This window comes from Rattus norvegicus, chromosome 8 (assembly GCF_036323735.1).
Source record: "Rattus norvegicus strain BN/NHsdMcwi chromosome 8, GRCr8, whole genome shotgun sequence".
NCBI lineage: Eukaryota > Metazoa > Chordata > Mammalia > Rodentia > Muridae > Rattus > Rattus norvegicus.
In genome coordinates this window covers 60,608,167-60,630,525 of record NC_086026.1, presented here as the reverse complement: position 1 = coordinate 60,630,525, position 22,359 = coordinate 60,608,167, and the positions used below count along the sequence as shown (strand labels likewise).

The 22,359-nt window shown below is 41.2% G+C and overlaps 1 long non-coding RNA gene across 1 annotated transcript; it reads left to right on the top strand.

Moving 5' to 3' along the window:
• The first annotated feature begins 674 nt into the window (after positions 1–674).
• Positions 675–21,359, top strand: LOC120094149 (uncharacterized). Its single transcript, XR_005488171.2, has 3 exons — positions 675–798; positions 4,519–4,637; positions 21,023–21,359. It is a non-coding gene; the product is annotated as an uncharacterized LOC120094149 (long non-coding RNA).
• The last annotated feature ends 1,000 nt before the right edge of the window (positions 21,360–22,359 follow it).

Below are 22,359 nucleotides of genomic sequence, written 5' to 3'. Positions count from 1 at the left end.
CAGAGGATAGAGGGACATTTGCCCTGGAAAAAAGGACCTGGAGATCTAACAGCTAAGACAAATGAGATTTCCAACTAATCCATCTATTTTCAGCCAGAGCTACGCTTCCTACTTTTCCAGATACCTGTGGTCTCAAATTCCTGAGCCTTTTCGGAGTTCTGCAGATTGGATCTGTTTGCTTTTATTGGCTGTCCACGCCACAAGCTTAGATTTCTGCCTGTTTGGGTCAGTAAAGTCAGTTCCCATCTCATTCCTCCAAACTCCTGCTTCCAATCTAAAGAGCAATACACTCATGGTCTTATGCCTTGTAAATGTGTGCCCTTAAAAAATTTCTGTTGTCATTCTAATGGGTCATGGAGAGGGGGGAAGGGCAACACAAAAGTGTCTGTGCCCACCTGGAACAGTACCTTTCATTTTATTAAACAATTTAGTATGTTTTTATCCTTGTGATATTTGGATATTGTTTAAGTGGAAAGCAATTTCTTAAATAACCATTGTGTTTGGAAGCAGAGACATTCTTCATCAGTGTTCTCCATTTTCACTCTGTTATGGTTAAAAAAAGCTGCCTTTTAATAAAATTGTATTAGTAACAGGATCTATCTCACAGTAAAGATTTCATGAGACAATTTATTGAAACTATCCAAAGAAAAATAAGTCAAATGTGTTTTTATCAGGTAATAACTTAATGTCTTTACAGGGCTAAAGTACAGTCTTTTTCCCAGTATTCAGATTTACCTTGCCTATCTGAAGGAGTTCTACAGTTTCACCAATTTGCATTCAAACCCCTCAAATTAACAGGTACTATAATGGGACAGCTGGGTGATACATTCTATCATTTATGTTTTTGTTTTGTTTTATTCTGTTTTATTGCAATAATGAGTAGAGGGTAAAAAGAAAATGAAAGAAAGTATGGGCTGCTAAATTTCAGCCTGAGACATAACAGTCAGCAAGAGATCTGGAAAAAGGTGCTCAGGGTCCACTTATGGGTTCAGTTATGTACCCTATAACTCCCTATCTAGGACATCAGGATAACATCCCAGCAGTCATTAGGCACAAGAGGTACTTATAATATCAGCACTTTGGAAAACATGGCAGACATGGTACTTCCCTTCGGCAAAGATAGGATTCTCTTTCTACTGTTAATATGAAGCAGAATCCATACCCTGATGTACAGAAGCTTAAAACCTATTGCTACCCAAGTCTAGTAATTCCTGCCCACACTCCCTAGGATGGATGAAGCAGGAGGATCACAAGTTCAAGACTTGCAACTTTAGTAAGACCCTGTCCCAAATACAAAATGAAAAGAGTTCTTAATACTTAGCGGCAATGGGGGGAGGGTTGGGAGGGGAACACCCATAAGGAAGGGGAGGGGGGAGGGGGATGTTTGCCCGGATACCGGGAAAGGGAATAACACTCGAAATGTATATAAGAAATACTCAAGTTAATAAAAAAATAAATAAAAATACTTAGTAGCTCAACAGAAGACAAATCCTTTATGCCACCTGAGTCACACTAAATTGCAAGCAAAGCAACAATGTGTCATAAGTTCTATCAGAGATGGTCACTCTGTCACTGCAATGAGCAAAACTGAGGCTAATGGAACAACAGTTACAATGGTGACTTCTGGTTGACAACCATGATGATAGTTCTGTAAATGCTGCTACCCAGCATCCAAAACTCAGCAAGGTAGGCGGGTACCTTTTCAGCATCTCTGCTGGGTCCCAGCACCAGAGATGTACCCTCACTGGCCAGGATGAATGAAGCGATTTGCCAGGATTTGTAATCACAGTGGTCATCAGCTGCTGACAGATACTATATAGTGGCCACTGTTTAAATATTTTATCTATAATAATCTGACTCATCCTGAAAACTCTATGAGGCAGAATCAGTAAGATCTCTGCTTTAAAGAAAAGGAAACTAAGGCATGGAAAGGTTATGCTACCTTTCTCTCAAATGCCTCTTAGTAAGTTACAGAGCATGTTTTATTGGTTACCAAGTTTATTCTCTAATCCATCGCACCACGCTATCTGTAGTACCTACTGTTCTATCTCAGGGAAGTCATAAAACAAGAAGTGTTCCCGACTAAGCAAAGGATCCAGTCATTTTGCTGCCTATGTAAGCCGAGGGGTGGAGGTGACTTACCACTTGACCCTTCTCACTCAGTTTTGGACTCTGATGTAGAAGACTAAGATTCTTTCACTGTTCCTTATAGAGTGCAAGTAGATGTCTGAAGTCTGAAAGAATTATGTGCAGTTCTAAATCATGGCTGGGTGTAACGAGAATCAGTGACTCTGGGGACTTGAATATATATGTGTACCCTATATGGTCTTTTCTCTTTGTAAGGCCTTCTCCACGGTATTCAGTACATTCCAACCTCATTCCTGAACCACCTTCCTTCACCAAGCCACATCTTAGAACCAGAATCTAAGTCGGTTGTAGTATTGCTGAGTTGTAGCTCCATTAGTGACTTTGACCATGTGTTACCATTCCATTGGGAGAAGAATGTGTTTGTAAAATGTGTTCTTAATCAGATAGCTAATTCTTGGTCCTTTGTAATTTCAATCCCATTATTATTTATTTTTAAATCAAGCTCCTTCAAATAACATTTTACTTACAAAAGGCCAAAACTTATAATAACCCAGGCTATCTACACACTGTCAATAGGCACAGAGCTTTATTGAATGCAGTCAGAGCCTATATATCAGGTCCCCTATATGTTTCCAACAACTTGTCCTATCACAGAAAGCCTATAGGACAGTTTCATGAGGACAGCAATCTTCATTGTCTATACAAACAGCAGGAAACCATGCCCAAGCCCCAGAGCCAAGGCCCAAACTCTCATTTCCTAGCTCAAGATCCTGTATTTTTGTTTTCCTAAAAGGGATTGTCCAGCTGGCTTTTGTGACAGCTCTGATTTGCTGTCCCAAAACCTTGTTCTATTTTACAAATTCAGAAGAGTTGGTGATCGTTCCGTCTTTGTTAAGACAGGAAATTCATGCTTCCCACGAGGAGTCTTTTAGGCCTGACCTAGATAAAAACTAAATGCCCTGCCTCTGGATTCTTACATTCCTCTGGACTCTTAGAACAGCAGCAAATGCCTAGGAAGGAAGTATGCTTTAGCGTGGGGTGCAATGAATTTCTGATTCTTCTTTAATTAAAAAGGGATTTGGGGAATTTATTTTATCAAGATTCTCAGATAAGTCACAGAACCCGTTTTTTTTTTTTTAGATACATGATCTTGTTACCAAGAGCACTAGGAGATATTAAGAGTTTCATAAATATTTAGAGAATGACAAAGAATGTTAATGATGCAGGACAGAAAAGTTCCCTTCCCTTTAAAAATAATTCAGACTAATGGAAGACCTTGAGAGACATTTCAAGTATTTCATTCCAAGCCTTGAGCACATGATCTGAGAAGGGGCTGCCAGAAAGAAGCCCCTCGTTGACCTCTTTTATGCTTCAATTCTGGCCTTACATATCAAATGAAATCCAAGAGGGATGAGCTGTAGGGGCACCTTTCCAGGACCAGCTATGTGGGGTTCATAAAGCTGCATGAGAAGATGCCGGTGCTATCAACCCTCAGCACTTCTGACATTTTCATCAGAAAAGTTTTCATACTGTCTAGGGATCAACTGCATGATGCCATCTCTGTCAGCCATGAGCTCATGTGCCCAGACAAGAACTGGTATGATAAAGAATTTATTCCAATCGATGTCCCTGGGCATCAGGTCAAGACTGTCATCTAAGCCCTGCCAGTTACAGGATCATTATAAATCACCCCTTGACCCTGAAAGCCACAGGGTTTTCATTATAACACAGACAATGAAGGAAATAATTATAAGATTTGATACACTGTTACCATTTGGGGGGCTTTATTTGGTAATCTCTTGAGACTGAAGTGGAGATACATGAGAGAAAAATTTAGCCTCAAGACTGGTAACAGTTCTTATAGTAGCTGATGGAGAAAACCATCACTCCTTGGAAAAATAAAACCTTCTATTCTAGTTTGCTTTCTATTACTCTGATAAGACACCAAGACCCAAAGCAACTTGAGGAGAAAGGATTTATTTTACTTTTAGATATATTCCATCCCAAAGAGAATTGAGGGCACAAGTTGAGATAGGAACCTGGAGGTAGAAGCTGAAGTAGGGACCACAGAACACTGCTTACTACCTGGTTTGCTCCCCATGGCCCACTCAACTTGGTTTTGTTTACTTATGTGTTTGTTCACAACACAAGGCCTCTAGTTAGATAGACCCTTCCACATCAACCTATAAGCAATCTGAAGGAGGCATTTTCTCAGTTGACGTTTCCTACTCCTAGATGAGCCTAGCTTGAATCAAACTGATAAAAACAAAGCAGCACATCTTCCATAAATAATGCTATCAACTTCCATGAGTAAATTACATACATAACACCATAGAATGTTTAGGCTACTGCAAAACATGACAGCATCCCCTACCATAAATAATAGTAGAGATTGGATGGCTTAAGCAAAACATATTTATTTTTTCATAGATGTAAAGTCAAGAAGTCCAAGATCAGGGTGTCATCCCAGCTGGATCCCCGAGAGGAAACTCTTCCTGAACTCAAGATGGTGTCTTCTTAGTGTCCTCATGTGCCAAGGAGGAAGACAGGTAGAGGGAGCGATCTCTAGACTCTCTTCTTACAAGGACGCTGGTCTTAAAATGTGGGTCCCACACTCATGATTCTATTTAAATCTAATTATCATCCATGGTCCTCATCTCCAAATACTTTTTTTTCATGGTTCCATGTGGTGAGATTTAATGGGGAATGAGACAAGAGGAAGGGGCAAGAAAAAGAAGAGAAAAGAGATCTCCAAATACTTTTATGTAAGGTAGAGAGCTTCACCCTTGAAGTAGGAATAGTGGTAGATGAGGCAACAATGATTCAATTCATAGCAATGTATTTGGCAGGAATCGGAGACTCTAAGTGCACTTGTGAATTAAGACATTAAAAATGATCATTAAAGAATTATGATCCAGTCTAATGGCTGATTGGTAGTGGTGTGTGTGTAGGGTACAAGAAATCAAACATAAAAAAATGTGAGAAGCAAGGAGAGCATGATGAGCTAGTGAGACAGACAACAGAACAAACCGAAGGAACATTCCTTTGAGTAGGGATTGCCCAACACTCAAGCCTAAGTCTGTTTACACTTGTTTTAGTGAATACTCCTCCTACTCACCCCTTTTTCTCAAAGTCCCAGTTGATTTTGCAGCACACAAATGTGCTCTGTGGAGCAATTCTTACTGAAGTACTTAAGGAAAAGACTTAGGTTTAATTAAACCTTAGCCTTCTATGAGCCAGAGATAGATACAATCTGGCAAAATCATCCATGAAAGTGGAAAATTACCCATTACCCCAATAGCTCAGTGCATCTTGAAGCCTCATCTGAGAAGCTTTTATTTACAATAGATGTTGATTAACACAGACCGCAACTGACTGAAGTTCAAAAACAAGTAACTGCAATTCTCAGTCCCAAATAGAACCAAGCCCCTCCTCCCAAGGCTCAGGGACCAAAGCAGAACAGAAGGCAAAAAGAACGAAAGAGGTAGAGGCCGTGGATGAGTACAAGGAAACCGTGTCATAAGGACACAACGGAACAACTGCACATATGAACCCACAGCAGTTGTGACAGCGCCCACAGGTCTACGGAAGCTCATGCCAGACTGAATCCCAGAATGGAGAGGGGTGCATGCACATAATGCCACCCCAAGCCCAGGAAATATTATCAATCATTAGCTGCTGAGAAAGGAAGAGTTGGTTTTCTCTAAGAACATAGACTCTAGTAAGTCAACCATGCTTCAATAGAAGACATACAAAAACACTCAAGCCACACAAATTGGTCTTGATGGGGAAAAAAATGACACAAAGTTGGATGAATGGAGAAGGGACATGGATCAGGGAAGAGTTAGTGGATGGAGTGAATATGCTCAAAATACACTGTGTGGAATTCTAAAAGAACTAAGAAATTTTTAAAAGAAAGGGAGGAAGGGAAAGAGGGAGGGAGGAAAGAAAGAAGGAATGAAAGAAGGAAAGGAAAGGAAAAAGAAAGAAGGAAAGGAAGAAAGAAAAAAGAAAGAAAGAAAGAAAGGAAGGAAGGAAGGAAGGAAGAAGGAAGGAAGGAAGGAAAGAATGAAAAGGAAAACCTGGAAAACATAAGGTGACTTGGGGAATGTGTCTTCTATTATAGACACAATCAGATAATCAATACTTACCTGACTTGCAAGAAACAGAGTTCCCTCAGCTAACACAGGATAAATAGAAAAATATTACAGGTATTTTATTCAATGTGAATGAATATGAAAATAGAATCAGGACAGGTCAGGTGGAAAACAGAAATCCTTCCCTGAATATTCTCCCGCTGTGTCCAGACTTTCACTCTCCTAAACAACTCCCAGAGAGGCAGCTGCCACATCAGCTGCCCTGTGGGTCTCTTAGTCAACAGGAGCACTGCAAGGTTCTTTTTCAAAATTAACACATACAGAGTCTGTTTGTCTCAGGGTGGGAGGAAGGGAAGAACTAAATAACTGCCTTTTCTTATTCTCATATGATCAAATATGAACAAGTGTTTGCAAAATGCAACTTCTTGAGAGGTATGTGTCACTCCTCCAAGACCTCATGAAAGATGATTATGAATGTGAAGGAGAAGAGAAAACTTTTTATTTATTCCAAGAATTTCAGCTAATGAAAATGCCAGTTTGAACTCCCTCTCATCAGGAGTTCTGCACCCAGCCTCTCTAGCGGAACCCTTGGCACAGACACTCCTGATGCCTGTGGGATTCCGTGAACTCTACTCCCTCTCCATGATTCTTATAATCAGAAACCCTATCACTCACTGAGACACAGAAGCCTCCTTCCTGCTTTCACCTTTATTGTAGGGACTGCCCACCTCCACACACCAAACGCTCTCTAGGCCCCTCTCCCTCACCCCAGTTCAGCCCTCCCTCTTTTCAGGACTCTCTCCTCTTCTTGGTCATCCTTCTGTGTGGCTCTTGACAAGAATCAGCATTTGATGAATCCTACAGCCTTCCTTTGAAGTCCCCACAGCTTAATTAAGCATGCCTAGCCCAAGGCACAGAAATGCCCCTTTCAGCCTATATATCAGAGACTTGTTATTGAGAGACTCATTTGCATAATGAGGTGATGGTGGAAAATAAGAAAAGCCACATTCTCATATATGACCACTTAGGGAGCTGAGAATCCTGTTGCAAGGAAATGGGAATAGCTGCCCTAGTCGAGCCTCAGCCAGGATGACAAGAGTTTTGGCTTTATATACAGAGGGACATGAGTGAGACATGGCTAGATCCCAGCTCTGCCTAGCTAAGACCAATTGTGGGCAAACACTTTGTCAGATCTTAGGACTGGTAACCATGCCTTATGGCCATTGTGAGTAAGAATTACCTGTAGCAGTACAATAGCTGACACAGTTTGAAAGAAAAATGTCCCTATTGGCTCACATCGCTGAACATTTGGTACCCAGCTGAGGGTGCCATATTTTTTATTATATATTTCTTTACTTACATTTCAAAGGTTATTCCCCTCCCTGGTTTTCTGTCCATAAGCCCCCATTCCCTCCCCTCCTCCTCACCCATATGGGTATTCCCCCTATACATCCCCCTTATTGCCCTCCCCCATATTCCCCTGCAATGGGGGTCCAACCTTGGCAGGACCAAGGGCTTCCCCTTCCACTGGTGCCCCAACAAGGCTATTCTCTGCTACATATGCAGTTGGAGCCCTGGGTCAGTCCATGACCCAGTAGTGGTTTAGTCCTTAGAAGCTCTGGTTGGTTGGTATTGTTGTTTTTATGGGGTTGCAAACTCCTTCAACTCTTTCAATACTTCCTCTAATTCCCCCTAAGGGGGTCCTGAGGGTACCATTTTGAACGGTTGTAGAGCCTTTAGTGGATAGAGCCTGGCTGAAGAAAGTGCATAGCTAAGAGGTTTAATGCTCTGTCTGCACCTCCTATCTGCTTTTTCTTCCTGACTGAGGATAGCATGTGCCCACCCGCCTCACATTCCTGCTGTCATGCCTTCACAGCAGTGATGCACTGTCCTTTTTAAACTCTTAGGATCCCAGGTATTTTATCACAGCAATGAGAAAAGTAACTCTTGAAGATATTTACTAGGGGACAAAGCGTGCTCTCATTTCTAGTGATCAACCGTAGTGCATAGCAGAGTGTTTTCTGGAAAGCTCATGGAGACCCACTTTTGTTCTCCCATGGAGGTTACTACAACTTGGAGAATAAGAGTAACTATTTGCTGTTTGATACAACCAACCATTAGCAGTCAATGCTCCAAGTTCTAAGACTTCATATGAGAAAAAACAAAAACTGTCACATGCTCCTATCTTTACTGGGGAACGCATACATTTTAGTAGGTATTGTGCTCTATATTGTATCTAAAAGAAAAGTAAGGCTCTGAGCATACAAATGGCTTGTTTTAGGTTTTATGTCAGTCAATATCCCAATAGACACAGCGGAGCTGATAAGAAATGATCAAGTATCCAGAAATTAACAGTTGAAAGCTGTTAGCTCTCTAGGGTTGAATAGGGTAGAGAGGAGTTGCTGTAGAGGAATGCTGTTCCTGTACTCCAAGGAGAACAAGAGCCATAGAAAAGGATCCACCCAATAGGACCCACTACCATGCCAGGGAGGCAAGGAAGCAACAACAAGGAAGCGTGTGCACTGGAGTTAACCCCTCCCATATCCCAGCTACTCCCTTCCCAGTCTCTGTTGATACCGTCCATTGAGTGAACCCAACAGGAATCAGAGAGCAAGAACCCTTGGGCAAGGCAGTCCACGTTAGACTCTCTGGCTTAGAGAATAACAGGAGAGTGTTAAAGAAAAGAGACAACCTAGAAGTTCCACAGCTTCTAAGCAGTGAACCTAGAACCTCTCTCAACAATTGCTATATTCCAACACCAGTTTCCGCTACATGGAAATTAATATAAACTGTCATTCCTGGTTGGGGCTCACCTACAAAGGACATGACAGAAAACTACAGGATACTTATGAAGAGAGAAATAAGGACAAAATAAAGCTGACTTTGGATAGATGGTTCATTACTCATTCATCTGTGCCCCCTATCTGAGGACTTCAGGTCAGTCAATCACTATTTTCTGCTTCAAGGGAGCAGCCCTATTAAATCCCCTACTTGACCCACAACCTCATCCAATATATAGAATTCCAATGAAGTACACATTCTCCATCTCCTTACACAGAACAACAGATTCAACAGACACCTACCACAAGCTACAAATTCTTCAAGGCATGGGTAATAAGTAGACAAGCATTTCTGATCTTTGGAGCTTATGTTCAAGCAGAGGAGCAAACCATAATATATCAACCAAGCAAAGCAGGTCCTATAAGTAGTGGGAGTGGCTAAGGAAGACAATAGAGCAGAGAAATGAGATAGTAAGAATTCCTACTTAAGCAGTGTGGTCAGGGAAGGTCTCACTAAAAGCTTGAAAAGGTATGAGACATTTCACATATTTATACGTTCTGATAAATGTTAGCTATTAATACTGTTCAAAGACATTTTTAGCTTCTGGTAATAATAGCTTCCTTATCACCACCATGATGAGATAAGTCTGAGAGATTCTGGCTCTGACCAATACCAGTCCTTCTAAGAGAGAGACCCTGATCTCCCTTCTAAGAGAACTGGATCACCTTTGGTGAAATGTACTCTGCCCATATACTCGTCTTTTTGGAATGTAGGTAGCAGTCTCAGATGAACTGGATTGCTGACATTCAATATGGGCTCTTCTGTTAAGAGGAGCTTAGGAATACGTCATTTCAGGGACAGCCACTTCACTCAGGGTCATCTGCAATTGGATGCCCTTGGTTTGAGGCAATATAGGTTGGAGTAGGCCAGAATATATTGAAACAATAAATTAATTGGAATCCCTGGAGCTTAACATAACACAAGTTTATTTCTTATTCATCTAACATCCATTCCTAAGTGACCCTTGAAGATAGCTCTAGGCCACTTCAATCTTATGACTCCATCAAGTCTTGAGTCTACACAAGACTTTTTCCTCAATGGGGAGGAAGAGAGTCTTAGATATTTCATACTTGCTCCCAAATGTCAACCTGGGAGTAAAGAGCACTATTTCTGTACATAGGTCAATTGGCTAAATCTAGTGATAGGGCTTCATGGTTCCACCTCCTAAAAGTGAGATCATGTGAATAGCTCCCTGACAGGAAGGAAAATGGGGAAGTGTTAATAATGTCAAACAGAATCATTTGTCTCTACTCCAGAGGGGTGGGAAAGGCAATATAAATGCCACCCTCCATGCTCTCAGTACCAGCAAAGATAGCTTTATCAAAAGAATGGCTTTGGGCGCTTTAGTCTGTAAGGTAACCATAAGAGTTTTCCCATAATACCCCAAACAAAACATGAGTATATGCTTCTTAAATCTCTTTCAAAAAGACAACCAGATTGGCATTTCCCCCCACAGGGACCACACGAAAAATTCCCATTATTACCGCAGAGCTATAACTTAGCAAAACTCAGTCAAGTGATTATGTAAGTTCTTCCCCAAGAGCAAGGGCTTACTTAGCCTCCCTACAGCATTCATGAATGAATATGCTATGCTACATGAAGCACAACTCCTGATGATCAGTATTTTATATTAAATGGACTCCCACAAATCAACACACATTAAAGAATGCTGTCCAGAAGACTTGGTCTGTGGTCTCTTTATTATGTTCACTTCCTATATTAGGAGAGCATCCTCAAATCACCTCATTGTTGACTACTGTACTGAAGTTTGCTTTAGGACTGATGACTGGCATGACCTGAATTTGATCCACTAAACCCACAATGGAAGGAAGGAACTGACTCTTAAAAGTTATCCTCTGAACTCTTTGGACAGCCTGTGGCAAGTGCATAGCTACCCTCACACACAATAATCATAAATAAACATAGAAAATTTTGAAAATAAAGCTTGCCCTCTGGGTTATTTTTAATAAGGGGAAAGGAGTGAAAATAAGAACATGATTCAGTGATCACTAGAGATAAATTATCACTCACCATTTTCACTCAAAGTGGTGACATCAAATTTACAACACCTGCTCTTTAGACCCTGTTGTGTATGAGGCCTAAGACAGAGTTTGTCTTATGTCAATAGCATCCACAACCAGACACAGCCCTTATCTATTCACTTTCTATAGATTCCTGATGTATCAGGACATACAAGAAGGACTCTTAGACACTTAAGAGAGTCACAAAAACACTTCTGAGGGTACGTATTTGGTAGGCTTCTGTTCAATAGCCTAATCTGTTGGAATCAGAGCACTCTGGCCCTGTGGTCAATATCTATCAGATATGTCCCTTGTGTCCTACTTCCTTGAGCCAGCAGCCATCAACTGAGAACCCTGTCTTCTTACAACTGGCTAAGCTGTCATTGTGTCATCATGTTTGAAAACATTTCATTACCTTCTTGAAACTACACTCTTAACCACAAGGAAGAGGACACCAAAAGCTGTTCCTCAAGACATGAGCTACAGGTGCAGGAGGCCTCGTTCCAGACACAGCTGCTCACACCTGCCACCACGAAATGCTGAGAACATCACTCCAACACTAATAACCCTTAGTGAGCCACAGACAGCCCCATCTACAGCTATTGCAGACCTACTAACAGTCTTCAAGCAAGGCCTGCAGAAGAGGAACTCTCCAGTGAGTCAGCAAAACAGGTTATGATGTGTAAGGTTTGGTACTGGTCAGAACATTATGCAAGGCTGATGGAATTAGACAGAATCCCCTTTTCTGAATAGAGATACAGACTATATTTAATCTTCTCCTGTCTGCTAGGAGGATTCCTTCCGTGCAAGGTTTCAGTGCTCCTGCATTAGGTTTCAGTGAAGGTCTCCATAACATCTCTTGTCTCCTTGTGATCTTGGTCAGGGTTAGAGCAGGCTGAGTTGGTTGCACAGAGAGCCTGGTGCTTTTAGCCACAACCATGGAGACTGCACTCCACTCAGGAAGCTGGGAGTGCAGAGCATCACTGGAACCTGAACACCCCAAAGCTGTCACACTAGAACAGCAGCTAAAGTGCTTCAGAAATCCACCAAGGAGAGAATCTGCTAGAAGCTGAGACCAGAGAAAGTAAGGAGTTATGAAGAACCAAAAACAAACACTGAAAATTACTGTAAGGCCAGGATACTAGAAAAGCTTGAAGAAGATGCCAAGGGATAAAATCAAGACAAGGATTTTGATGCCTGACATTCAAGAGCTATAAATCTGGCCTAGTGTACTCTGTGCTCTTTGAAAGTCTAGACAAAGAAACATAGAGTCTTTGGGTTTAAAAGCTGGGCCCATGAATCTCTGGGACCCATAGCAATCAATACAAAAGGGAGTCTGTCTGTGATTCCTCTCCTGGTCCAGCAAAAGAACCCCTAAGAAGCATTCTGTAACAAAACCACTATGTTAGAAAGAATAAACCTAAATGTTTTACTTACCTGTCCCAAAGAGATCATGGGAGTTGATAAATTCCAATAGCAGAGGGTTCAGCCAAAAGGAGAGGTGCACAGGAGCAAAAGGACCCACATAGGGCTATGCCAAAGCCTAAAGGTCTTGGGGTGTCTCTGCTAGGCTTTCCCTAACAAGTCATGGATTATGTAGCTGAAAGGAAAGATACTGAGGGGTGGTCTTGTTTAGCCGACTTGGGTATTGGCCATTAAATTTTTTCATGGTCAACAGCTGTGGAGTCTGCTGATTCTGGGTTAGTAAGAGAGGAAGGAGAGGGCTCCCTGACTGTTCACACAGGACAGAGGTGATCAATTGGGTATGTCTGGATTTCAGATAACATATGCCAGTCTAAAAATTGGTACCCAGGGTAAGCAAACACATAGCAATGGGTAGCCCAGAAAGGAGGTGTAAAAATTTAAATGGATCAAGCAGCACTGAAAGAAATGTTTGCCATAGCATACCTGGTCATAGCAGTCGATCACTGACAGGCAGGGTAGCTTAATAAGTGGGCTTTGATGGATCTGTCGTTGCCTCTCCACAGAAGTTCCCTAGGTGGAAAATATTAAAAATTTGATTTTATAGCATTATACAAGTTATACATGATTGACATCAAATAAACACATTAAATTAAAATTCAAAGCCACCCCCAACTCTATTTCTTCTTCCTATGGGTCCTACCCAATTCCAATAGGCCTGAAGGTCATATTAGCCACAGAACAGTCTTTTCTGTACTTGGACGATGCACACGCTCTTTACCTTTCTGCACACTGTGCAATATGGCACATCTGCCTTTCATCATCATATTTAGTCAAAAACAGTCACACATCTTCCAGGTCAGGAGAGAGATGAGCTTTCCTCTCCCTAATGCACTTTGCATACAAGTCCTAAGTTGGTTGTGGGGTTTTGTTGTTGCTGCTGTTGTTGTCCTCCTCCTCCCCCTCCTCCTCCTCCTCCTCCTCCTCCTCCTCCTCCTCTTTCTTCTTCCTTTTCTTCTTTTGAAATTAGAAATAGCACTTCATGAGCGTTTCTATGTCTACATCTTTGGGTACCCATTTGTAGAACAGATTTCCAGAAGTGGAATTGCTAGATTAAAGGGTGAGCATATTTGAGATTTTGACTGGCATTGCCCATAGTTGGGCAAAAGTGTTGCATGCACTTATGTTTTCAGACATTATTTTAGTGATTAATTTTCCTCAAGAATAAAGGTATAAAAGACAAGAAGTAAAACCCAGAGACCAGAGGCCACGACGGGGCAAGTAGAACAAGGAAGACACTTGAAAGCCACTGTACAAACCCCCATCCTGCCTGAACTAATGAGCCTGAAACCCAGCAGGAAAGGATTGAGAAGCTGCTGGTAATTAAACCCTGAGCAAGTCAGGACTTGAGAAGGCAGCTTCTCAGTAATAGATACTTTAAAAAAAGATGGAGGGCTTGGTGGGAGACAGCTTCTTAGCCACCTAGCTGGGTTTTGTTCAAGGATCTCTTTGCACTATTCCAGGAGAGGAGAGGACATTTGGATGAGGTTTTCTTTCAAAAACAAATACAAAATGTTTGAGTGGTGGTAATTTAATTCTAACCCCCCTCAAAATTCCCAGAGGGAACAAGATCCAGCCCAGTCGATGATTGAGTCATTTGGGCAGATCGGGGTTAAAGGGGTTGACGTCAATAAATTGGCCCTTTCTGGCCTGCCTTAGCTGTATTAATAAAAGTGGTGCAAAACATCTTAACCCTATGCTTGTCAAGCTCCAAAGTAATCTATTGTCCTTTCCCAGATGAGATTTTCTAATGGAGGGCAGAGAGAGAGAAAGAGAGAGAGAGAGAGAGAGAGAGAGAGAGAGAGAGAGAGAGAGAGAGAGAGAGAGAAAGAGATCTGATCCCAGGATAAAATCCCCAAGTACCACTAAATACCTGCCAAGAAGTTTTCCTCTTGAAAAGAAAGAATGAAAACTAAGTCTTTAAAGGCATAGGATCCCAGATGCAGGGAAGCTCTGGTGGTGTTTTCTATAATGTATACAAAGCCATCAATGTCACATCCTCCTGCTTTTTCCTGGTGCCCTACTATGCCAGATTTCTCCTCTCTAGAGAAGTATTTTAACCCTCTATCCCCGTAACCCCCAAGTTACTCATACAAGTCTGATGAAATGCCTGGCAACCCCACAAATGAGAAATGACAAAGACTATGGTTCAATTCACATTTTTTTCATAAGACTTTGATTCTACAAAGGACATATGTGCGGAGTTACAGACTACATGGAACCCCCAGTTATGAATATTGTCGCGTCTAGTGGAAATGCATAGTGAGTTCCTACCAAGGCTGGGGTCAGGTTTGCATCAATAAACAAATACATAAGCTTGTTGGGTGTGTGTTTTTGTTTAAAAATGTCTAATATGCTATTGATTCATTTCCACTAGACTCACAGACAACCCACGCCTGAAGGAAGCTTATCAAACATAGGTATTTCCTCTGAAAGGAACCTGACAGCCTGCATGCACAGAGCTATCCACCAGAAGTTATTCACTTCTCTCTCAATGGAGATCTAAGCTGATTCCATTTCTTGTTCTTGCGACGAGTGCAGCAGTAAACAGGGATGCACAAGTGTCTCGTGATAGGTTGTAGTGTCTTTTGGGACATCACTAGGTCACATGCTAGTTCTATTTCTACCCATTTATAACCTTTCATATTGATTTCCACAGCAGTTGTACTAGTTTGGACTCTCAAATGAAGCTGTTCTTTCCCTACATCCTTGCCTGCAGCTGTTGCTCTTTTTTCTTGAGGATGGCCATTGTATCTAGGGAGGGATGGAGTCTTAAAGTCATTTTATTTGCCTTTGCCTGATAGCTAACAATGTTGACCATTTTAAAAAATATTTCATGACCATTTCTTCTTTTGAGAACCCTGTTCATTAGGTCATTTGTATTTTTTTCTTATACTTTATTTCCAGACTTGAGAATTTGGTGACAGCCAAATCTTAGCAGAGTAAAAGCCATCCAACAAAAAGTTATATGTTGTGCGACTGCAAGGTGTCAACCACTCTTCTAGGCACTAGAGAAATAACAATAAAGAAAAAATAGAAGCACCTTTTCCCTCTTAGAGCATATATTCAAGGGCAGTAGGGAATGGATGGATAGATGAATGAAATTTTATACATAACATTTCATCTATCAGGATAGGAGTTTAGAGCTAAAAAGATAATTGGAATGAACTGGAAACATGATCACCAGGTTTCCTCCTCTAGAATTAGGGTAGCCTTTTTCTGACTCCCAGCAATCTGCAGCAGTTAAGGGAAATAGCCCAGATTGAATGGAGCCAGTGTGGACGTACGTAGAGATCGAGGCAGAACTGGCAGTGTTGGCAGTGAGCATGAACAACTCGGCTGCAGTGCCATTCTGAAGAGCCCACTAACCCCTGTGCAGTGTGGCCAGAGACAAACAGGCACCCTATCTTGTAGGAACACAAGGAGCTACCTTGGTAGGAAAATGGGCACAGGGAAAAACACAGAGGTCTACTTCTAAAGTTGACTACAAGACGAGCAGCCTGATCATTCTATCGGTGTTTAGTGGGCAACTCTTATGTATAGGAATCATTCTGAGCACTGGAAATACAGTGAGCAAGGTAGGAATCCGAACTCCTCTACTGCTGCAGTCTGCACTTGGAGATAGATAACCAATCACCATAAATAAATATAGGAAGGAAAGGGTGCTAGTGACTTGAAATAGAGTAGTCCCAGAAAGCCTTAATCAGGAAATATTGGCATGCAGACAATTGCACTATGCTCCCCCCAGAAAACTAGCAACAGCACCCTAGCAATAGCTTACCTCATCACCAGGGGTATAAGAGGATTGGTTGCACACCTCTTTCTATTCTCTCCCTCTCTCCTGCATGTTCCCAGCAGGCCTCTTTCTCTCTGTCTCTCTCTGTCCTTCTATGTCTCCCTACCCACTTTCTCTATCTCTACCCTTTTCCAGGCTCTCTTCTCTTCCCCTGCCAATAAGTTTTCTTTATACTAGGTCTGTGGCCTGGCTTGGTTGTTGGGGGAAGGGGAGAATGCCACCTCACGGTGGGCCCACTGAGATGCTCCCTCCTGCCGCCATGCCACATTATATTGCTGTTTTGTAAAACACAACAGTCAGCACCTGTGTTATCTACAAAGAGGTGAGCATGGTTACAGGGATGATGATCAACAGGAACAAAGGTCATGTACACCCAAGAAACCGAGGAGCTCCATGTGGCTGGAGCAAAGGGAGCTGAAGGGAGAAGAGTGGCGGAGACAGAAAACCAAAGTGTGAATGGCTCTGAGGGTAGAGGGAAGGGAGAAAGCAGTTGTTTCATGTCAAGTTAGCTCTTAATCCCTAGGAGGAGGGAATCATGTTGAAGGGTTGCAAGGAGAGATTGTGCTGCAACATGAGATTTAAATCTGTTCTTCATCATTACTGTTTAGAAAGTAGACAAGAGAAGCCTTCTGAACACAAGGCTAACATTAAGGAGTAGATGTAAAACCGCCTTTGATACAATGCTGACTCAGCTCAGCTATTGCCCACCCCCCATCCCTGCTTCTTACATTGCTTTGTCTAAGAACAAGATTAATGGCAGAGCCTGGGGCTGGGCCTTGGCAGCTACAGCTGGGGACAAAGTGACACCAACTGTAAAACAAACTAGCCAAGAAGGCAAGAGCTTTAGGGTAACTCAAAACTCATTTCCAGGTTGTCCTTACATCAGTGGGCTTTAAAAACTATGAAAGACCATACTCATAGAGATCCCTCCTCGGGGTTCTAGGATGGAATGGTTTTTAGTAGTATTTGAGTAAATCTAAAGTGTGACAAAGGTTCAGGACAGCTGGTGGAGACCATTGTCATCTGAGGCCACAGAAGTGGCCGTGTACCCACTCATCACTCATGCCCTGAATATTTACTTTGCCCAGCACATGAAGTCCAGTAGGTGATACATCTTACTGTATGAACAATGAGGGGCTTGGAGGCCTATGTGCTAAAGGGGAACATGTCCATATCTATGCTTTGTGTCCAGTACAAGTAGGCAAGATGATTGCAGTTAGGAAGACAGACTAAAACAGTGATAAGGGAAGAGCCCCAGTCTTTACCACGTGTCGTCATCACCAGGGAAGATGGCTATTAAAACAGGCTGCTAAGCTCCGCCTTCTAGAGTTAGATTCAGGGGGTTGGAGAGAAGCATCTGGCTTTGCTTTTCTGACATATTCCAGAGTGGTATCTCCCCTGCTGATCAGAAGGGCATACTTTGATAGCTGTGGGCTATCACTGGCTAACAGTCAGGTGAGAGGCTAAGAAGAGACTGGAATTGGCGGAGACACTCTATCTTGATAAATCCAGTACCATGGATGTTACAACTGTTTGGCTGGAGGAGGGAAAAGAGGAAATTGCTCAAGAACAATGAGTGACCCCTTTAATGCGTTTACTTTCATGTCTCTGTAAAACATAGAAAATGTTCTTTCTTTTCTCTTTTTGGGTTTCTCCCCTTCCTCAAACCTGACTAAAGAGTATAATAGATTTCAGTGCTTTATTTGTTTCACCAAATAAAAGAATGCTTGCCAATATCTGTTGGTCTAATATCAGAGCTCAGTTCCAGAACATCTTGTAGTGGTTATTTCTAGTATGTTCTGGTATCTGTACTTCAAATGCTTAGTCTCTGAACCAACCCACATTCGAAAAAGAATTGCCAGTGCAGTGCATGAACTTATCAGGGTTATTGTGCCTGAATAAGAATGCACAGCAGACATGGGCCAGGTACCAATCTCTGGTGCCAAAAAGATTTCAATAATCTTTAGCCTCAAAGGCTGATCCTAGTACCACAAACATTATGAAAAGTATGTCTATCATTGATGGACTTTTTTCTGGTAGATGAAATCATATTAAAAGTGTTCATCCAGCATATAATGAGGTTGACAGGCGCATTTGGGTAAGTTAGTCAGCTGGTGTCATATAGAGGCACTAGTTAGTAGACTTAATAGTTCACTAAAAGAAGAGACATCCTTTTTGTTTCCTGGCTACATTATAAAGCAGAGTATTCTGACCTTTTCATCATGCCCTTTATTTAGAAAATGTATATTCCTGGTACTAGCCTCAAACTTTTTGATTATCTTGGCCAGAATCCACATTTAAAACTATGATCACAAGTTTAAGAACCAGAGGCAGGTATACATCCTGGAGCCCAAACAACACCCAATAAATATACATTGCCTTAGCAAGGAAGTTTCACAAGCATCAGGGTTCCCATGCATCTATTTCTATTCACAAAGATATAGATTAAATCAGTCTGAGCAGAGACAACAACAATAGCCCTATTTTTCTTCTTTTGTGGGTACTGGTCACCCACATATGTAGACAGTCTCCATTTACAATGGGACAAGCTTTTCAACTTTATGATACTCTCAAAGACGGCCTTCACTAGAAATTGCACTCTGAATTTCCAATATTCATGTTTTCCCAGGCTAATGATATAGCTGTGTTCTCTGTTATGGTTCTGGGAGCTGAAGCTCATGGTTAACCACAGGTTTATAAGGAAGAAAACAGATACTCCACAGAGCACTGTGGTGCTAAGCTGTGATGTTAGGTCATTCAGTGCAATTTGCTTTAGGGCATTTTCAATTTTTGTTAGATCAACTGGGATGCAGTCCAGTTTGAGTTGAATAACAGTATGTTACTTTCTGACATCCATTCTCTCTTCTCGATGCAAATGCTGGAAGTTTCTAGTTATTTCTTTCCACTTTCCACTCACCTTGATTGAGGCATAATTAACACACAGTAAACTGAAGATATTTAAACTTTGCAACCTGTTGATTTGTGACATATAAACATGTTCCCCAAACCATTGCCAAAGTCAAGACATATGTCTGTCTGCAGAAGTCTGTACACTCGTGTGACTCCTTTCTTCCCCTGTCCACACTGCCAGAAGTTCTTGAACTAGTTTCTGAAGCGACGGTTTCTTGAGAATTTTAAGTAACCAATATGCTCTCTCTTTCCCTCTGGCTTTGCCTGCTACATACTGATTTTGAGAATCACTTGCCAAGTATCAGTAGCTCTTTCTTTTATGTTGTTTAGTTGGACTCACAGCATAGGACTCCTTCCAGGTTTTGGCAGCTACAAGTGAAAACCACTGTAAACATCTGTATGCCCGTTTTGTGTGAAGGGATGTGTTTTCAATTACCTTAGTAAATAACTTAGCGTACAATGGCTGGACCAGATGGTCAGTGTGGGTTTTCTTTCTAAGACACTGATAAACCCTTTTCGAAGTGGTTTTAATCCACCAGCTGTATGAAAGTCAGTTCTGCCATATATTCACCAGCACTTGATAAGATCTCTCCCTTATGGAGTTGCACATAATTTGAAATTAAGAGCAGCCAATATTATTCTGGTTTTTGAAAAGAGTGGAGAAAAATAGATATAAATATGAAAATCTAGTCAAGTCAATACCAACCCCTGTCAAAACTCCAGAGCAAGCAGTCAAGCAAGCAGTTAGTAAATATTGTTATAGACTGGCAGGGTTGCTGCTGACTGGGGCTTAGTCTCAACAGCTCATACTGAGTGAGGATTATTAATATTTTGCTAAGGCATTATTAGGTCAGGAAGATAAGAGTGGGAATGTAGGATATAATGACTAAATACTGTCATCAGTGCTTGGCAGTGGCTTTCCGTTATGAGAAAGGCTCGTGTGCACCTAGGTGGCTAGAGCCAGCTCCTCTGGGCCTGCCTTTGTTTGCCAACCATGTGTCTCCTTGCTCTCATTCTGCAGCAGCAGGGAGTTCTTTGCTTGCCTTTGGGTAACATCCAACTCCTCCAACTACCTCGTGTTTCATGACACTAATTTCTGTTTCAGTGTGTACTTTTCCACTCACAATGGCTCCCTTCCAATCTCCTACATGTTTTTCCATTTAATCTAGTTGTCAACTCAGGGTATTTTTATGAAAAATCACTTGTACATTGCTTGCCCATAAATTTTTATAATTTTCTAACTGGCTTAAACATAATGTCCCGTTATACCCTCACTCATTATGTTACCTATTGAATATTCAGTTTGAGGACAATCTTCTAATGCTAGTCAGAGGACTTAGATCATTTAACACATAATGAGTTTTGTTATACCATTCATACTGTCTGTATTAACGTTGGCCAGATTTAGCCTTGTTTTTTATTTTATTTGTGACCCTTAATCCTAAACCATTCTGAGTTTGAGCAATATTTAATCTACACTGAGTCTATTACTTTAAAAGTTGAAAAGCTTCCCAACCCTGTTTCAATTGTCAGCAAGAAGTAAATTAATGTTGGTTTTCCTGAGTTAGGAAAGAAAAAAATCTCCTTATGGATAAGACCTGGTCATAGGGTTTTCCCCTAGAACTCCCAAAATGTTTCTACAAATTAAAGAATGCAATACCTTGCTGCAAACTCCTAGTGGTTCTTAGAAAAGAAATGAATGTCAGCAGAGTAAAAATAAACATATTTTCATCTTTTGAGTTAAGGACAATAATAAAAATTGTTCATGATCACCTTTTTTTCCCTAGATAAAGAAACTGTCAATAAAGTGCCCACCTCCTCAACCCCTATCTAATGAGCTAACAAAGAATCCAGAGGCCATCCAGAGATTAAAATGCATCACGAAGACTGAGAAACCAACCCTGTATGCGATACTCGAGGCCAGCTAGAAGAATGTTGTTAACTAGAAGTATAAGACAATGGAAGATTGTCTAACTAGAAATACAAGACTAACAACTTGGGGCCAGGGAGGTGTCTGGTCTATGAAGGCAACTTCCCTTAGTTTACCAATACACAATAAAACGGTGTTCTGAATGTACTTAGGAAACTAACTTGAAGTACTTAAATAAAATCATATCCAAATAAGCTAACAGGGATGGGCCAGCTTTCCATCCCCATCCTGGAAGACGATGTGCTTTCTGGGGCTTTGTCGTTTATCACACACTACAGTTTGAATTGGTAGAGTCCACAGAAACATTTCTCAAAATACAGTGTCATAATCAGCCAGCGAGCTTGTTATACATAGATTCTTGCAACCACCCTTGAGCTCCTAGAGACAGGGGGAAACAAGTAACTTGGTCTCAGTAAATTTGGAGACTCTACACCTCTAAGAGGGTATACTACTATGGTTACAGCCTGGCTCTAACACATGAGATGTTCCAGTTACAAGGGTACATTACATAACTTTTCAAATGTTGTGATCTGTAAATCATGCTGATACGTTGTCCTAAGCCCACCTGCCACTGGGGAAGCTTTAACCACAATGAGAGACTGTATTAAATTGAATCTTCAATATACAGTACATAAAGCTTTTTGCATTCAGCTTCATGCATATGGATGTCATGGTTTGTCCTGACACTAGTGTTTTGAGAGCAAATATTTGATGGAGCTTTAGAATTAAAGCATCTCAAACCTATCCTACAAAAAAAAAAAACGATAAAGTATGCCTAGTTTAGTGCCTGATATATAAATAGCAATTAGTAAATATTTAATGAAATACATGAATGGATAAATGTTGCATTACTTCATCTTTTCTATTCCCTTGTTAACTTTCAGTTTGCACGATATAAAAATTACTATTACCATCTGCTGTGGTCCCATCCAAAGCTCAAGTATTAAACCATAATGAGCCAGTGTGGTATTAAGATGTTGGCTTTAAGAAATGCTAAGATAATAATGATAGCTTTTTTTTTCATGAATGAGATTAAGCATCTCCTAAAAGTAGCTTCGCAAAAAACTTAGTCCTTTTTTTTTTTTCACTTGTCTATAGTAAGAGTTTGGGTTTCTTAAAAATCCCAGCCCTGTTGTGTGACTGTTTTGGTTTTAATCCAAGGTGTGGGATATGGAGCGGTTTCAGTTGGTCCAC